Source organism: Strongylocentrotus purpuratus, unplaced genomic scaffold, assembly GCF_000002235.5.
Source record: "Strongylocentrotus purpuratus isolate Spur 01 unplaced genomic scaffold, Spur_5.0 spur5_scaffold_13, whole genome shotgun sequence".
NCBI lineage: Eukaryota > Metazoa > Echinodermata > Echinoidea > Camarodonta > Strongylocentrotidae > Strongylocentrotus > Strongylocentrotus purpuratus.
In genome coordinates this window covers 5,439,477-5,449,350 of record NW_022145598.1, presented here as the reverse complement: position 1 = coordinate 5,449,350, position 9,874 = coordinate 5,439,477, and the positions used below count along the sequence as shown (strand labels likewise).

Genomic DNA, 9,874 nt, shown 5'->3' with positions numbered 1-9,874 from the left:
CTCCATGCCATGGCTAGCATGGCTCGATCGCGGCTTGCATGCAATTACCGTGCCTGGCCTGAGTACTGTGTCGGTGTGTGCGACTAATTCAAGGCTAGCCGGTGATGATGAATGTACATTCACGCGAAGTTTTGAACTTGTTGTCCGGGCAATGACCATTCCCTCGGGCCTGTCTAATTCTCAACGTAGACTAATTGAAATTGATTGTTTCAAGGCTCTTACGTACGGCCAGGCGTAGAAGGAACCTCATACTTGTCATAGGAACTAGACTAGCTGTAGATCTATATTTCCTATTTTATGGAACTTCTGGAGTCGGCAGATGGGTGAGTTTTCTTAGTGAAAGAAAATGCTTTCTTTTAGGCCTAGACCTAGACCGAATTTTCCGTCTCTTTCGTTCGTTAGCCTCTTATTGGGGTAGGGTCGGCTCGAGCCGACCCTACCCCAATAAGAGGCTAACGAACGAAAGAGACGGAAAATTCGGTCTAGCCTAGACCTAGATCTAATGTTTGTTTTATTATTTAAACAAATTAGACTAGGTCTAGATCTAGACCTAGAAAAGTACTAGTAGTAATAAAAAGTTAGATTTGGGCATTGGCCTCCCTAGTCTAGACTAGAGTCTATTATTGATTAGATATTTAGTAACCAAAAAGATCTAGATCTAGATCTAGATCTAGAGTCTAGAAATCATGAGGGGGAAAAAGTGTGGCGAGTTGTCCGAAAAGGCACCCCACCCTGGACAACTCGCCTGTATGGCGAGATGTCGGGTATTGTGGCGGGTTGTCTTGGGGCGGGTTGTCTTTGTGGCGAGTTGTCTGGTAATCAAAGATAACAATGTCATTATCATGATTAAAACACAAGCAAAAGGTTTCCTACCTTACGACCGATGAAAAGCTCCCTTGAAGTAGACCTAGAGTCTAGACTTCTACGCTTGAAGTTGAAAATAGTTTGGATTTCAGAATTGCGAATCTCGCCGGAGCAAAGAAATTTTTGGACCTGCTTCAATAAAGAGCTAAGTCAAAAGAGCTAGATCGAATCTGCTCACTAAGATTTCATCCGCTGTTCATGTTTCCGAGAAAAAAGTCCTGCCTCTCGTACATACGTAACAACGGTACGCTACATACAACAGGTGACCGAATTGGGAAATTCCCTTTTCCCCCCTCCGGAGAATTTGGATGAGCAGCGCATCCACCGCCCTAATTGGTCTATCCCATACTTAGTAGTATATATCTCTATGGTCTGGGTGTGTTTCACAAAGATCCAAAGTTGAACTTATCTCTAAGTTGGACTTAAAAATTATGGACAGCCATTGGAGTCTTAAAATGAAATATATTCAAAAGCAGAAATTCAAGTATTTTATACTTTTTATAAATTCCACATCCAGAACATGAAATCTCCTTGATGATAGAAAATATGAATGATTTGAATCAACATTTTATGCCTTTCAAAATACCTTTTACAAAATATTTTCAAAGTCGCTAACGGCTTTCCATAATTTTTAAGTCCAACTTAGAGTTAAGTTCTACTTAGGATCTTTGTGAAACACCCCCCAGATCCAAGCCACGTCAAGTAAAAGTGCGCGAATTTTGAATCACGTTCTCCTCAAGACTCACGCTCGGAGGGATATGGATGGAAAGCGCGCGAAGTTCGACATTGAAATTCAAATTGTGAAGTATGGATTTCCAATGACATGATTTGGCCGATCTCGTGTTTGTCGCCCTCTAGCGTTACCTATGAATGCGGGGGTACGGTACCGCTGTACTACGGTCCCTTGATTGAAAATCGAAGCAAGATCGGAGTCCGTCAGAAAGATTGAATACCACATTTCCACGATGAAACGAAAATGTTCACGTTCGAAAGTTCGAGCTATCATCAAAAGGACTTCCCCTAACGCAAGACTAGGCAAAAACACGGATATATTGGTAAGTACCTGCCGTACTTGAGGTCAATACGCATTAGCATTGACTCTCTATGCATGCTTTGCTGGAGTGCCTGCCGTCCACTCCAGCAGCACAGAGAGTCATAGACTAGGCCTATACGTTAGACCGAAAGCTTCAGTCTCTATATCGTCGATTGTTCCACTGAGACTACGTCTGGCTCCACTAGACCTCCGGATAATATACAGACTGAACGATCGCCTATGCCATCGTATGTTGAAGATATCACGGCTAGATTTTAGCCGTTAGGCCCCTCCCACAAACATGACAAACTTGAGGAGAAATAGGGTCTAACTTAGACCGAAAGCTTCAGTCTCTATAATCGTCGGTTGTTCCACTGAGACTACGTCTGGCTCCACTAGAACCGGAGGTCTAGTGGAGCCAGACGTAGTCTCAGTGGAACAACCGACGGTATAGAGACTGAAGCTTTCGGTCTAGGTCTAACTTAGATCTAGTAACGTTAGATGTAGATCTAAAGTTAGATCTATCATCTAGGTCTAGATCTAGACTATATCTAACGTTAGATAGACCTAGGCAAATTCATGCAAAAAAATATATTAAAAAAATTGACTTGAAAACACATCACACAATTAGATCTAGTCTGAACCGAGTCAGGAGCAAATTTGAAGAAATTATATTTTTAAATGTTGTAAAACCAAAGATAGGGTCTATAGGGTCTAGACTAAGAAGAAAACTGACCAAGTATCTGTAGATCTAGATCTAGATCTACTAAAAATCGTACATGTAAAATTGGTCGTAGACATTCGCTTGAAGCTTTCGGTCTACATGTAGACTAGATCTAGATCTAGACCTACATCATTTATCTTCAATTGCAGTAATTTTCTAGGCAATTGTCAGTCCCTAAAAGTTCCCTTTTTACCCCCTTCCCCTCGAAATAAAAAACATAAAAGAAATAAAAGGACTTACCGAGCTTTTGGCTGCTTCTCGATGACCCACGTCAAGCATTCTGTCCGACAAAAATCAAAATGGCGGCTAATGAATATTCAAATACGATAATGGGGATGGTTGACCTCGCCTCGGCTAGCTCCTCAGCGCAGAACGTCGAGGATAGCGCGCGCAAGTGAAGCAGGCAACACGAGAACTCAAACGATGCGAGGTGTACATGTACGTGCACGTATGCGCACGTCTATGAATGAGGTCAATGGGGTGGAGACTAAAAAAACTTTGTCATGAATATTCATTACTTTGATTCAAGATGGCTGACGTCTGAAGACAGTCAAGTGGAAGAGATAATAACACTTTTTTGAAGAAGATTTAATCATATGCAGAGGTCCAAGGTACATATTTTCTTAATGTTTATCATGTGTGGTTGATTTTTTTTGCCAATTGTATATGTTAGTGCATGCGATTATAACCAAAAAAAGGATTTAACTTAGCATCAGGGCAGTATCGTCTTATCGTATACCCGTAGAGTGTATCTTCAACGTACGATGGCATAGGCAGTCTCTATATCCGAAGGTCTAGTGGAGCCAGACGTAGTCTCAGTGGAACAACCGACGATATAGAGACTGAAGCTTTCGGTCAATACGCAGATTAGCATTGACTCTCTTAGACCGAAAGCTTCAGTCTCTATATCGTCGGTTGTTCCACTGAGACTACCGACAACCGACGATATAGAGACTGAAGCTTTCGGTCTAAGAGAGTCAATGCTAATCTGCGTATTGACCTCTAGCACTGCATAGGCAGCATTTAAATACATATATGATATAGAATCTAGTCAATACACTGGAGTCGGGCTAACTCGCCCGCGGGACATCTCGCCCCAGCCTCAAAGTCTGGGGCAAGATGTCCTGACATGATTCATCGATCGAGAGATACCAATGTGTATATGTTTGTGCTCGTTGACGATCTTGCAGATTTTGACGTATTTGTATCCAATAATTGTCGTAGCAGAAGCTACATGACACGCACGCACCACCGACTAAGAATATCCTATAGGGCGTAGAGGTTTGCTCACTAAAAACCTTCTCATTGGCAGAAGGTAGACCCTAAAAATATGGGATCCGTTTTGAGTAAAGAACTTTTGATAGAGATCAACATTTCAGATGTTCACAATTGCCACTTCTAACAACTAGAAAATATAAAGAAAAAAGATTATATCTTTTTAAATACAGATTTTTACAAACTGAACATTCGAAGGTAGATAGAACTCGATGTTTCTGTCAATCTTGCGTTGGTTTGAGCCCTATAGCTACATCCATCTCAAAATGAGAAGGAAAACTGTGAACAGTCACGTCATTGTTCGCACCAAAAAAAAAGGGTATTGCGACATATGTCTGAGCTCCGGTCAGATCGTGCTCCAAGCGTAGTCTTACTTATAGTACCTAGGGGTCTAATTCTCACAGCACTAGATACGAGTGTCGTGCAGTAATGTATAAGAAGTGTTAAAAAAGATATTTCAGTAAAAAAAAAGTCTACGTGAGCAGTCTATACTCCAATTGAGAATTGGAATGAAAGCCATGATTTGAAGGTGTGTGTTTTGTGAATGATACATGGTTAGTGAGTACCGTACGTTACGTATAGGATCTAGAGCGAGAGAGAGAGAGAGAGAGTGAGATAAATAATATAGGTCTAGTACACGTCTGCGAACGTACATTGCATGCTGATTCCGTATTGTGTTCGCTGCAAGATGGATGTTATTTGGACCTCGTAACTTCTCGATCGTTGATAATGCAGTGTCAGATTGATCTTTACTCATGAGGAAATACTATTGGATTTGGAATACCACCTTAAGGTAGGCCTAATTGTTAATTTTAATTCTTTTCTAGGATTATATTGACTACAACCACGTAGATCTATGTTTATTTTTTCTGTTTGTTCATGTTTGGTCCCTCCATGGCTCGATTTCAGGACTGCGGCTTGCAATGCAATTGCCTATCTGTGTCGGTGTGTGCGACCGATTCAAGGCTAGCCACTGATGATGAATGGAATTTCGTGCGAAGTTTTGAACTTGTTGTCCGGGCAATGACACGCCCCATCCCCTCGGGCCTGTCTAATTATGAACGTAATTTTGGGACATGAAATATAATTGTTTCAAGGCTCTTACGTACAGATAGGCGTAGAAGGAACTGTCTACAAAAGAGCTGGATATCTCCTATTTGATGGAACTTCTGGAGTCGGCAGATGGGTGGATTTTCTTAGTGAAAGAAAATACTTTCTTTTAATCTTTGTTTTGTTATAAACAAATGAGTAATTAAAAAGTTAGATTTTGGCATTGGCCTCCCTACTCATAGTACACACTTATGCAGATGCGGCTGATCGGCCAGTTCGACAGTGGACTCACAATTTGAATTTTTAAATTATTCTTTCTAACATCGGAAAGTTGAAAAAATTGTATTTTACTGCTATTTAGGCATCATCAATCGTCACTAAAGTACCGATTTTGAGTGAAACCACTTGAGTTTCGTAGTCTAGATCTACAGTGGTGTTTGAAATATTGAGAATTGACATAAAAATAGCACAGCACACAACCAGGATAGTTATGCAGCTACAGTGAGGGATCAAGCTGTGCTATCGATCATAAAATAGGAGATATTTATTTAAGGCTTTTTTCGCTCCAAAGTTGGGGATTCCTTCTACGCTTATTTGTCCGTAAGAGCCTTGAAACAATCATATTTCACATGTCACGAAATGTACACCTCATGTTATTCTGCTAGCACAATTATTGGATTCAAATACGTCAAAATCTGCAAGATCGTCAACAAGAGGTGAAACTGAAAGACCATTACAGGTCCGTGATTAGTTTAGTATGTTGTGGAGTGTATGATTGTATTTTTGTTTTGTTATTTTATTCAATAGATATTTTTTTTCCTTTTTTTTCTGGCAATTTTCTGAATTGGACGACGAGCGCACATATCAAAGGTGTAGAAGCCTTACGCGCGGGTATACCGGTAGGTCTCCCGAATATGAACCCTTGTTTTATGTTTTTTTGATAGATCTTTCTAAACTACATGTTGTTCTTGCGGAGCTTGGCTATCAGGGCTAATACTGAAGCACAAGAGAACAGAGAGAATGCTCTTTCTCCTCTCCACATCCGAAGCATTGCCAAGGTTTGTAATCATTCTTTTCTTCTGAGAGCACCTCTTTTTTTTCCCCAATTTTTTAGGAAATATTTAGGGGCGACTTAGCCAGCCAGTGAATAAGCAGGGGGAGGGGGGGGGGGGGGGGGGAGAGCACTATTTTTTGTTTTCCTAATTCGTGAGTAAATTTTTTGTTTTAATTCTTCTGTTCTTTACCAGGGGGGAGGGGGAGGCCCGTCTCCCCCCCCCCCACACCCGTGGACCTGCGCCTGTGTGATTGTTTAAGTAAAGAGTAAAAGGGTTCAGAATGCGAGAAAAAAAAAAGATTTTGTAAAGCTCATTCAAATGATTAAGATACTTTATCGGATCTCAAAAATTTGCGTCCCCACAATTATGTGCATACAAATTGCATTTTATAACGTTCAAATCTTGACAAAATTTTGATTTGTTCTACTAATCTACTTTGCCCGGTGTTATAGCAGATTTTTATCGCCTTCCCCCTTCTCCCATATAAAGTTTTAAAGTGCATGAAACAGAGACGCCAAGTTCAAAGATCGGCAATGCGTAACATTTTAATGAATCGGCGCGCAAGCGCGTGCGAGGGTATAACACACGTATAAGGTATAGCATTTTTTCAAAATCTAGCGCGCGTTGTGCGTAAGAGCATTTTCAGACCCTCGAAATGCGTGATGTACGCCTAATGTGTGATACTTGGTAGCTCTGATGAAATACCATTTTCAAATTTAATGTTCAACATTTGAAAATTATCTAAATTTTTCGGTTTCCAAGGCAAGCTAAGTTTTCTCTACAATTTGGGATATAATTTTGATGATGTTGCATTGCCCAAGGTCTGCATGAAGTGAAAAGAATGTTACTGTTTTTAATTTTTTTAATTCTTCATTTTTCCCCTTCCACAGGGTTCTTTATTTTCAAAACAAATTCCATCATATAGAGTATATCCATATATAATAAAAAAAATAATTAGAAAAAATGATTTTCATACATAACAGATAATAATCATCACGCCCGAAAACTTTGTGGAAGATAAAAACAAACTATGACAAATTTAATATTTTAAATATATATAAAAAATACATGATCATGTTTGAATTACCGTTGACAAACACTCAAGTTTGGCAAATTTTTTGGTTTTACAGTATAAAAAGCTGCTCCCAATCTTGCTCAAAAATCAGTTAGAAATATGAATGCTTTTCTTTCTCTTTTTCACCTCACTCTCTCTCTCCCCTCTTTCTTTTTCCTCTCTTCTCCTCTCTTTTTCTTCCTTCTTCTTTGCAGGAGGTTCTGAAAGTATTCAGAGGCTGAGCAAGTCAGGAATTCAGGATAAACTTGTGATTTCACAGCTGACAAGAGCAGCACTCCTTGCAGATCTAAAACTGTATCATCCTATCCAGAATAAAGTAATATGAGATGTGGGGTGGTGATGTCATTGGTAACTGTGGAACAATGATATCATAGTTTCTAGTGGCTAATGCAGAGAAAAGTACTTGCCAATCTGTTCATACCCGGTGGGATTTTGGTTACTTTGAAAGTGACTGCACATGGAGCTGTGGATGGAGCTCAGAGTAAGCTACCTAACTGTCATCAGCAAGGCTGGCTCATCTGGTGGTGATAACCTACTTATATAAATATCACTGTTGAGAATTTTTTTTGGCTAAATTGTAGTCTCATGTTGTTCTCCTCGTTTCAAAAGATATACAGTAAACAACTAAATCATTCATGCCCTAATTACATACCTGCCAACTACTACGATTTTGGCGTAATTATTACAATTTTTTGATATAAATTACGCCTTACGATTTTTTGTCATAAAATTACGATTTTTTAATTTTTAAAAATTTTTATTTTTATTTATTTATTCTTTTTTATTTTTTTTTTTTTTTTTTTTGCCCGTTCCCCTGGCACTGTCCAGGCCGACGCTTAAGCGTGCCCGGGAGAGCACCGGCATGGTACCAAGAGTAAAAAAAAGTTTCACAGCTCAATCACTGTCAATTCACCACTCAGAAAGTGGGACCAAATGTCCAGATTTCTGTTTAGACTCTGAGGAAAATTAGTCTGTCATCTTTGGTTTTAAAAACAGCATTGCTTACTATTATTATTATTATTATTATTAAATCAGCGCCTTCAACTGCAACTCAAAGTAAAATCGCTTGAGTTTTCGGTGACGGACCTGGGATACTTCTACCGTAGTATGGTGGTGTCAACAACAAAAAAAAATTGAGTATTCGAGTACCTCATACCACGCTTAAATGCACAGCCCTTTATTTTTCTCCTTTAGGTTCTATTTCATCAGGGGAATTTTGAGCTTTTAGTCCTTGTTTTTTAAATATTTTTTATGGGGGAGGGGGTTGCATAAGTGTTGAAAAATGAGTTTAAAGTGAAGGGAAAATGCATTCCTACATGTTGAAAATACCAAAAGCTCCCTACCGTGGGAGGGGGACAGCCCTCTCCCACACACAACTCCCCCTCCGCTCGGTCGCTTCGCTCCGCTCCGTCACAGTCCTTGTAAAAAATGATTACTATTTTTAGTCTTCAAAGGTTGGCAGGTATGTAATTACCAGGTTTTGTCATTTTTTAAGCATGATCTATGTTTCTTGAGAATGGTGACATATTAAAGCTTCATTCTTGAGTTACGAAAAACACAAAAACAAAACAAATTTACAAGGGGTATGAATAATTTAGTAGCTAAATGTATGTACAAAATCATTTTGTATTTTATTTAGGATTTCTGTTTAGTTTGTGTACATATATGACAGGAAGGTAAGCTAATGTCTGCACATACTTAAATGCCTATGCTACGACCCTTCCACCCCGATGGCTCACGCTGCACAACAATCTCAGCACTTTGCCTGGAGATAACGTGCGTGTAGACTAAAGCGTATACACACATCGGTTTTACACATGTAGTGCAGGTTGCTTACTTGCCTTTGTTTAAATTTGTGTTCCAGGCCTTCAAAGTTAGTTTTTACCTCATTATTTAATGTTTCACTTGAAGAGGAAAACACCTAGTATTGCTAGTATCTTTCTATTTATCATCCAAAATCAAAGGAATCAAACAAAAAGTTCTTGAGTGCCTACCAAAACTGTACATGATGTGTAACTCGATACACAATGGAATTAATGTATGAACAAGGAATAGGGCAGTTGACGGGGTGGGGGGGGGGGGGGGACCTCAACACCTTCCCCCTCCCCCTTCTGACTCTTAAGGAAATGATTTTAAAGGGGAGGTCCACCCTGATATTAAATTGGTTTTAGTAGAAGCAGGGTAATGAGAGGAACAGGTCAGTGAAAGTTTGAACAAAAAACAAAATAAGGAAATTATGAATATTTGAAGGTGCGATCAACCAAACACAAATCGGCAACTCTCTGACGTATCTTGCAAGGTACTAAAAATATTTTAAAATATTGTCCCTAAAGAAAATTTTCAGTTATACAATTACGTCAAATATGTTTTTATACAAATCAAGATAATATCAGGGTGGACTTCCCCTTTTATAGGGATTGGGTATCCATATGGAAACGTTTGCTTGGATTTGTCTCATAAAAGAAGTTTACCACAAACTATCTCCCACAGTGTCGACTCCTCAGGGGTCACAAATGGGTCAATTAACTATGACACAATGAGGGTCCCCTCAGTACATATTCAATCCCTATTGACACACATTGTTTGTGTTGTGCAGAACATAGTATTTTACTGACTTACTTATTGAATGAAATTATAAAACCCAAATGCAAATTGTGTTCTGGCAATTGGAGTACCAGTACAAAGAACAATCAATCAAAACAAGTTTAATACCAGAAGAAAGCTAACGATAAGTAAATTCATAAGCCGCCTGACCACAGTGGAACGAGTGAGAGCTTGCGAGAGCGGCCAAAATGTGA

General features: G+C 39.4%; 1 long non-coding RNA gene across 1 annotated transcript; it reads left to right on the top strand.

Moving 5' to 3' along the window:
* The first annotated feature begins 1,726 nt into the window (after positions 1-1,726).
* Positions 1,727-9,124, top strand: LOC105445322. Its single transcript, XR_004063693.1, has 3 exons — positions 1,727-1,919; positions 5,891-6,004; positions 7,271-9,124. It is a non-coding gene; the product is annotated as an uncharacterized LOC105445322 (long non-coding RNA).
* The last annotated feature ends 750 nt before the right edge of the window (positions 9,125-9,874 follow it).